This window comes from Nanorana parkeri, unplaced genomic scaffold (assembly GCF_000935625.1).
Source record: "Nanorana parkeri isolate BGI_ZX_2015 unplaced genomic scaffold, ASM93562v1 scaffold155, whole genome shotgun sequence".
NCBI lineage: Eukaryota > Metazoa > Chordata > Amphibia > Anura > Dicroglossidae > Nanorana > Nanorana parkeri.
This window is the reverse complement of record NW_017306423.1, coordinates 1,963,768-1,973,501: the sequence shown is the minus strand read 5'-3', so window position 1 is coordinate 1,973,501 and position 9,734 is coordinate 1,963,768. Positions and strand designations below refer to the sequence as shown.

At 37.7% G+C, this 9,734-nt stretch overlaps 1 long non-coding RNA gene across 1 annotated transcript; it reads left to right on the top strand.

Moving 5' to 3' along the window:
* The first annotated feature begins 667 nt into the window (after positions 1–667).
* LOC108785334 lies at positions 668–4,254 on the top strand. Its single transcript, XR_001941126.1, has 3 exons — positions 668–754; positions 3,381–3,471; positions 4,224–4,254. It is a non-coding gene; the product is annotated as an uncharacterized LOC108785334 (long non-coding RNA).
* Positions 4,255–9,734: the final 5,480 nt, after the last annotated feature.

The window sequence follows — 9,734 nt, the reverse complement described above, 5'->3', positions numbered from 1 at the left end:
TATTGGCCCCACCATCTTGGTGTATACCTAGATATACACCAAAATGGCGGCGCCCAACACATGCAGTGTTATATGACGTCACGCACCCTGCCTCCAGAACATGCCAATGGCTGAATCCAAAATAGAAATAGCATAAAAATAGGTTTTGTTTAATGAAACAAATGAATTTTTTTTTCATTTTCGTTCATTTCATCTGAAATTAATTTTTAGTTTTCGCACATGTCTAATAATACGTGTGTGTGTGAGGGAGGTAGAAAAGAAATTGAGGACACCAAATCCTCAATTTCTTTTTCAGCAGCCTCAGCACTCAATAAATGGGAAGCACTCAATACAGAGGCTTCCCATTCATATTTACTATGAGCCTTTTCTGAATGGGGAGGGGCCTCTGTAGTGTACTGCTTTCCAGCAGTAGATATATGCAAAAAACAAAAACAAAGGGTTAAATGACCATTTAAGGTAAAAATCTAATACCCTGTAATTGCTGGACTTTGCCTCCCCTTTTGCACCTCAGATGGCCAAACCAGTTTTATGTATTTTATAACATCCACATTACAACCATGAAAGTTAACAATAGACACCTTTCCCCCATCATATATTTTGTTGTCCAACAATATTGACTGTTGATAACTTCTTTTTTTTTTTTGCCCTCAGCCCAGTTGATGTCTAAATCATTTCCGGCAGCTGCAATATGTGGTGGATGTTTTGCTGCTATATTGATAGTGATTGGAATTTTATTAATCTTGTTCTACAAAAAGTAAGTATTTTTTTTACCATTGACGTACGTGCTATAAGCCACAGAAGTCACAAATTTAGGTATGAGTTGGTTTAAACATGTCTGTCGATACAGATATGGTCTAACTCAATCATTGTGTGCTTCTGTTTTTTAAATTCCACCAAGTGAATCATAGATCAATGAGGTTAAAACTAGGGATGCATCGATACTTTTCAGTGCTGATACTTGGCATTTTCATGAGAACTACCAGGGTTGCAGCGGTTGCAGCTGGGACCGGGCTCTGGTGTCCTACCACTGTCCTGAAACCATTAGTCTGTATATTGTTTTAGAAAAACTGTCACATGACAATAAACAAAAATGTATCAGTACTTGTATCTGTGAGTACTTGGACAAGTATCAGTATTTGTTAGGGTTGCACAGATACCAAGTACTGTACTCGGTACAAGTACAGATACTTTTCCAGCTCCAAGACTAGACAAGAGAAAAATTCAAAAGTTAGGAGTCAGCATAGGAGCTCCGTGTGCTCCTTACAAATGGCAGCTGCCTCCTAATTTTTTATTTTTTCTCTAGTCTAGTCTTGGAGCTGGAAAAGTATCTGTACTTGTACTTGTACCGAGTACGGTACTTTGTATTGGTGCATCCCTAGTTAAAACAAAGAGCTGTAATTGAGTTTCTGAGCATTGGCCGACTATTGAGATTCTTACACACCTAAAAAATGTGTGTGGTGATGCAGTAATTGATGTGACCAATGCTGGACTTTGGGTAGGGATGCCAAATCAGCTGATGAGGAGCTCTATATTCTCACACACTGATGAGGAGCTCTATGCATTCTCACACACTAGACAAAACAGTATCCAATTTTAAGCCATTACTGACCTCATACAGGTTCTCCCTTAGTAAGCCCTGTTGAAGGGAGTATTTATATGATCCCTCAAAACACATTGAATGTTTCTGTACTGTCCCCTCAACCCTTTATTGAATAAAAATCTATCCGGACCATTAAGTGGAGTGTGGCTCTTCAATATGCAACCCAGATATTGGGTAAATATTTTTAAAAAGGGAGAAACTGATATTGCTGGCAAGTCAACAGGTGCAATTTAAGCTCTCTTCCTAGACTTTTCCAGACTGGATTTGAGGTCTGGGTAAAGCAACAGTGCAAATGTATTAAACAGAGTTCCCCACAGTTGGCTAATGTATAAGTTAAGGTCTGTAGATATAGAGAATTGAGTCTGTAATTGCATAGAAAACTGTCTTAAAATCTGTATTCAGAGAGTGGTGATCAATGATTGATTCTATGAATCGTCTGAGGTTGTTAGTGGTATACCCCAAGGTTCAGTGTTGTTAGCGGTGTACCCCAAGGTTCAGTGTTGTTAGCGGTGTCCCCCAAGGTTCAGTGTTGTTAGCGGTGTACCCTAAGGTTCAGTGTTAGGCCCCTTACTGTTTAACCTTTTTTATAAATGATATAGAGTTGGGGATTAAAAGTACAATTTTTGTGTTTCCAAGCTATGTAGTGGAATACAGTCCTTACAAGATGTTTCAAATGTGCAAGTGGACCTGAATGCACTGTTTGATTGTGCATCTATTTTGCTAATAAAGTTGATAAATGTAAAGTTCTGCACTTGGGTACTAAAACATGCATGCTTCATACTTTCTAGTGGCAGTACAATTGTAGGAGTCAATAACAGAGAAGGATTTGGGTGTTTTGGTATACCAGACTCAAAAATAGCATGCAATGTCATGCTGCAGCATCTCAAAAAAGCAGAAAACTTTCTTGCGTTAAAACAGATCTAGACCGAAGAGACAGAGACATAATCTGCGCCAGTAGAACGCATTTGTAAAACCTCATCTGAAATATACAGTTCAGTTTTGGTCAATAGTTCATAAAAAGTATGTTGTGGAACTGGAGAAGGTGCAGCAAAGGGCAACTAAACTCATAAGAGGCATGGAGGAGCTCAGCTATGAGGAAAGATTAACTGACCTGAATTTGTTCTCTCTGGAGAGGAAGCAGTTAAGGGGGGACATGTATAAATACATAAATGATCCATATAGTGAGCTTTGTGCAAAATTATTTACCTTTAGGTCATTGCATAAAAAAACACTCTTTGTGTCTGGGAAGGCTTCAAGAGCTGTGAAAACTTGGAATAGACTTTCCTAGAAGATATTTCTACTAGCTCAGTTAACTGTTTTAAAAAAAAATCTAGTTGCATTTCTAAATACACACAATATTACTAGATATTAACAATTTTTAATTACAAATTTTATAAAATGTTATAATAAAATAATTTTATAAGTGGACTTATGTATTTTCTTAACCCAACTAATCATGTAACTATGTAACAAATATAAAATAGGTATTATTCTAAATTGTGTGCAAGTCAGGTCCAAGATGGATTCTTATTGGTTGCCCGGGGTTCAGCATTTCAGATGTACATTATTTTCTTCACAATTTTGATAAGTGTTTTGAACAGCCACACAGATTTCATTTAATAACATCCAAATAAGTAGAGTGATCAATTCTTATTGGGCTACTGAGCTTTGCTCTTTGCTTTATACTTTCCAGTAATATATGAATAGAACCTACAGTATTGGTACTCTATGTCCACAATTATTCAACCTTTATTTGCACTTACTTTTCTTTTTTTCTCAGAAGAAAGATGATGCAAATGAATGAAAATTCAAGGCAGAACCATGTCAATGTTGCTGATCCTATCTATGGCAATTCAGAAATGTTTCCTAATGTGAGTTATCCAATCAAATGTTTTCTGTTATATTGTATTGAGAGCTAAGGCACTGCTGCCTCTGACTTCTAGTCTCAGGAGATCTAGAGTGAGATTTGGGGGCATCACTTCTGTGCTGCTCACTGTTCTCCTTGCTGGATGCTCTGACATGAGGAAGAAAGTCCTGCTTCTACCAAGATTTCCAACTCCACTTGGAGACACATTGCATTACAAGGCATGGTTAAGTCAGTAATGGGAGCAAGGTGACTGGTCCTTTGTCCTCTGCTTACGTTTTTCGGGGTACAAATTTCGGGGTATCTATTCAAAGCTTACATTGGTCTTTCATTAAAATAATACTTTCTTATTATTTCACTTTTTTGTGATTTTTTTTTTTTTTCTTGTTGAGGGTTTTATTTAGGATACTTTAGTTTATTGTATGTGTGCCTTTTCCTTTCTTTGTTTTTCTACTTTCTGTAGAAAAATATTTAAATAATAAGGCTAATGAGGGATACATTTTTGGCAAAACAAACAAGTCCAGGAGAGTTGTAGAGAGGTTCCATTTATAGCATAATGCTCCCCTAAAAACCACCTACATTGGCCTTCCCCATTGACTTTGATGCATTTCAATTTCCTTTTATTTCACAGAAAATGTTGGTAATCAAAAACTCATACATACCCTTCAATTTCAGAACATTATTGCTGCTGGCAAGTCACTATATATATATAGATAAGTCTTTAAACTATACAGTTTAACATTTTTGACTCTCTTCTAGGGTCCCCATGAAGTTGGGCCAATTCCTCAAAGAGACGACCAATCACCTCCTGAAACTGAAACAGTACATCTGAATTGCCAAGACACACACACATGATACATGAGTGTTGACTTTTCAAAGCTGAAACCACAGGGTGCTGCAGAAATAGAGGAAATTGAGTATGCTGCGGTTAAACGTAAAAACTGAGAATTTGCTGTATTTTTTAAATTAAAGCCAACGTGAAAGAAATGCAAATGCCTAATGACACAGAACACTGGACTGTCCTTTCTGGAATATATATGGACAGGAATACTGTATACAACCATAATTCCAGTCCCATGTTACAGGACCGGCAAATTGGTGGAATTCAGAAAACAAAGGTCTTAATTTGTGTACAGGGCAAATAAAACATAAGAGCAAGCCCATGCTGATTTAATGACGTTGCTGTACAATGCAGATTTTATATTCTGTATTTGCTTGGATTCTCTTTCTCTACTGCCGCTTAAAGTGTACGTCTGCAAATCTAACAAATACAAACACATATTGAGTACATCCCTTCAATACATGAACAACTCCCTGTGTTATATCTCTGCAAAAAAACAAGTACAAAAAAATACTTTTTTAATCCTATTAGAAATCCATTGAGCTCCTAACTTCCTTTTGAGTTGACAATTCTGCCTTGGGCCGGACCTGTACCAACCTCACCCCTGTATTTTAATATCAACATTTATCAAATCATTTTTTTTCAATGTTTTTTTATATAAACAATAACTGTTTTAAGTTTATAATATAGTTTAAGTTATTATATAGTTTATAAGTTATAATATACTGTAGTTTGTTTGTTACTTTAACTGTTTATGTTTATAATATAAAATATATAATAAAATATAACTAAACTGTTGCACTGAAGTTTTTTTTAATACAAATCTATGCTATCTTACTTTCACCTTTTTGTTTAAGTGTAGGCAAAGCCTTTTCTTTCAATTTTGGATAGAGTAGGGATAAGTTGGACTTTCTATCAAGTTTTCTTTTGCTGTCTGTGTCCCCACTGGGGAGATTCACCTCTCTATTTGTACCAGTGACCATTGTCATCTTGAACAAGTGGGGAAGTGCAACATTTTTGTCTGCAGAACAGGAGGTAAGGACAAATGCCTAAGATGGGAATCTCCCTTAATTTGTGAGATTTCTTCTAAATTCCAGTTACACCTCCGGGACAGACAGTGAATGGAAATGTCCCCAATGGTTCACGCATAACAAACAAAGTCAAAAGTTTAGCCCCCCACCCCACAATGCTAATGTGAGGACTTACCTTAAATTATGTCTGTTAATCCGATCATCTTGGATTGCAGGAGAGGATTGCATAGGGTATAACAGTAGGCAGCATTTGCAGAAGAGGACTGTGGAGAGTATGATAATGAGCAGTGCATTAACTACGAAGGTATAACAGAAGTATGTGCAGGAGAAAAGTATTGAGAATAAAAAAAAGAAGCGCCACCTTAGTACCTATGGCACTCAAAATTCCACAAGAATGCACACCTGCAATGGACCGTGGTGCATACTTGTGAGATTTCAAGTGCCCCCCGTATCCCAGGAGGCAACGGGGAACTGCAGTGAGGTTAACTACACCTCCAGGAAGCATCGGAATTTAGGAACAAAGTTTTTTTAATCTTTTTTGTAACATCTTTATTTTTAAAGTTTCTTTGCATTTAATTTCGTTTGGCCAGCAGGGGATTGGCAGATTTTTCATTGAAGGTCCACTTAACTGGACCCTAGGCTAAACAAATATTTTCTATATACAAGAGGCATGTGCATTCTTACTTTAATCTGGGTGTCTTTTACGTGTTGCTTCCAGATCCAGCATATAGCAGGTCCTGCACATTGCCTCTGTGCAGTGGCGTCACAAGGGAGGTGCGGCGTGCACCCGAATGCCACCATTGGAGGGGTGACACCAAAATGACTGACAGTCATTTTGGTGTCACCCCCTCTGAAAAGTCGGGCACTCGGTCACGGGTCGAGAGCCCGACAGAGTCAGGAGAGAGGAGGGAACCCGGCTGCATACCACGTCCCCTTCTCTCTGCCTGCATCCATCACCAAGATAACCGCACTCGTGCGATGACGTCATTGTGCACGCACGTGGCAATTTCACGCGCATGCGTGATAATGTCACGGCGGGGTGTCACCTGGTCTCCGCTGCAGGGGACACCCAGCCTCAGGACGCCTGTGCCTCAGTGCAGGAGCTTCCTGTGATACAGACCGGTCACTACTGCTTTCTCTTCTTGTGCAGGGTGACTGGTCTTGTCTCTGCCCCTCCTGTAGTTTTCTGCCGGCAGGCTGTAGTGGGTGCGTCCTGCTGGGCCCCTCCCACAGCTCTTCTCTCTGCACATGCAATGTGCAGCACAGTGGTGGTGTCGGTGCTACGTTTACAAAAAAAAGTCAAAAAGCCTCTCAGTCATGCTGTGCTTCTGCTGCACATGATTATTGCAGTCCTAATACATTGCAGTCCTAATACATTGCTTTAGAAAGATCATCAGTTTTTTTCCCAATGTACAATGAATGGAGATTGTGGTTCAAAATCTGTCTCCCACTCTGTCTGCCTTTATGTAATCTCTGAAAACTCATCTTTTCAGGGAAGATTTTGCCACCTCTACCTAACCGCTAAACTATTATCATCTCCAACAACTCATTCGCACACGGCTACCATCTTTTATATCACTTGCCCCTCCATTTTACATTGCAAGCTCTCATGGACATTGCCTTCCTAACCATTTTGACTTGAATTGTATTGTAACTCTAATGTCTTACTTATATTGTAAAGCGCTGCACAATCTGTTGGCCCTATATAAATCCTGTATAATAATAATAATAATAATAATACTAATAACATTATTGTTTTTTTTTATTATTTTTTTTAATGCTAATAACATTATTGTTTTTTTTTATTATTCTTATCATTATTATTTTTATTATTATTATTTTTGTTATTATTATTTTTATTATTTGTAGATCTGCTCCAAAAAAACAACTAGAAAAGGTAAGAAATATATTTTGTTTTAATTATCTTTAAGTATGTTCTGTGAATGGGAACACAGAACAAACGTGTAGGTGGGATTACTCAACTCTAAAATACACTTTAAATTAAAGGGTGTTCTTGAGAAATTTGAGAGACGTGAAGGCTGTGTGGGCATGGCCTTTGTTTTGCATTTTTTCCAGGCCATTTGTTATGCTGTCTGCAGGTACCTTCACACTCAAGAACCAAATCAATTTTGGATCCTGCTGGATGCTAGATCCAAAATTGATTTGGTTCTCGAGTGTGAAGGTACCACTTACAGGTCTTGTCCCTCCCCCAGCCTCTTACTAGACAGTGGAATGAGAAGTAGCAGCTCTACCATTGGTCATCATAGTGTTACTTCTCATTTCACTGTCCAGTAACAGGCTGGGGGAGGGATGAGACCTGTAAGTGTTACTGAATGGCAGAAGAGAAATTTCGGGTCTTCTGCTCAGCCAGACAAGGCTCTGCTGTGTGGCGGAGCTGTGTAAATCTCAGTACTAGATGAATAGAAACACAAATCTGAGAATTAAGCAACTGGAGCTAGAGGGATGAGCAACCTGTCCCTTCCCTAGCAATGAATGATTTGTCTGTGTATTGACATTGCCTCACCCACTTAAAATCTAGCTTGTTCTTCTGCTATTTTTAATATGTATTTGAATTGTAGGCGTAAGCTTAAAAAGCAGAAGTACTTTACATGGCAATCACACAGCTGTTTCTCAGTAAGATATTTTTAATTACAAGTATCAAAAACAATCAAAAAGTGATTATACTATAAGACTCAGTAAGCATCAAGCAACGTGAACAATTGACATTGTTATGATTAAGTGAGGACATCTTGTGGACCGGACGTGAGGAATTAACCTCTAAACTTTCTCTACCTATCAAGCTTTTGCTTGGTTTTTTTTTCTGTAGAATGTAACATCTCCAAAATTTGACTGAATGACTAAAACTCTCTTAACAAGTTCAACTTCTGCTTTTTTTTTTGTCTTTTTGTGAGGCGTAACTTCCCGAAATGCTTCAGATATATCAGACCTACGGAAGAAGTATAGACAGAAATAAAGATGAGATAAGTGATCTCCAGAAGGAAAGAGAAGACATGTTCATATGTGGCAAGAGTTGTGAAAGAGAAGGTCACTTTGAACAATAGCAGGTAATGTAACAAATAGAACTTGATGCTTTATTAATGAGCTGTATGTCAGTTTGTCTATGGTATCGTCTCTCCGTGTCTTACCAATAAATGGGCGCAACCCTTTTATTTACTCTTCTAGTGCTTCTTCTCACCATCAGCTCCTTCACTGGCACGCAAATCGCAGAAAGTTCTGACATTCAAGTTCCCTCCAGTCTTGTTCCTCAACTTATATTTTTACAAATTTCTAGTCCTCCTCCTAAATGTAACTCCTTTTACCTTCTTTATACAAACTTTGCATCTTCTCTATAGTCATCTCTGAACATTGTGGCTGTGAGAACTTCTCAAAATCGTTCCTCTATCTCACTAACACCCTTCCTCAAGTTATTTAGCTCTCTGCAGCTCTTCAAACCTTTAAACAGCCTATTTTGATCCACACGTTTCAACGGCAAGAGCACAGAAGAGACATGGGGGTTGATTTACTAACCTTTTAAACACACCACGAACGTGTATACACCTCTGTAGTGTGTTCCCTCCCAGCATGATCTATGGGAGGAATCTAAACACCTTTGTAGTGTGTACACACCCAGCAGGTGTGTTGTGCAAAGCCCTGCAATGAATTGCAAGGTAATGTGGTGTAAATTAGCTCTATGTTATGTTGCTTGCGTTGATGAATGCAGGAATGTAAATGCATGAGCTAACCATTTTTGTCTAAACTGTGAAGCAGCATTATATATGCATCATGTGCATGATTTTTCCATATATGGCATTAGTGGAAATATGCTTTTAGAGACTTTTTGGTTGATAAATACGTTTTGCTGTGTGAAAATCACACACACCTGGTGTGTGTGTGTGTTTAGGTTAGTAAATCACCCCCATGATGTTTCTTTTTTTCCACATCTTTGCATTGTTGAGGTGGAAATGTCCCATCATCTTCTATTATTTCCATGACAGAAAGAGAGTAGTACCTCTCTAATAAGCTCAAAGACAACAAGAAAAGTCAATTTTAACCCCCCAGTTTCTGTTCGTAAATGACTGACACACTTTTTACATTTTTGCTGTGTGATTCTTCCACAGCAGCAATATACTTTCTTACTAAATGTACCCACACATATTATATATTGTTTTTTAGAGGACAGATAGGGCTATATAGTTATATCAAACATGTGTACCTAAGGCCTCACTTAGCTCGAATACGATATACAAAAAATAAGGAAAAAACATAAAGAAAACACTTTTTTCACAAGTTTTGATGATTATTATTTTTTTAGAAATATTTTTTTATAATAATTATAGTATCAAAAATATATTTATATATAATTTTTTTTCTTAATTTTTCTTAATTTTTTTACCTTTT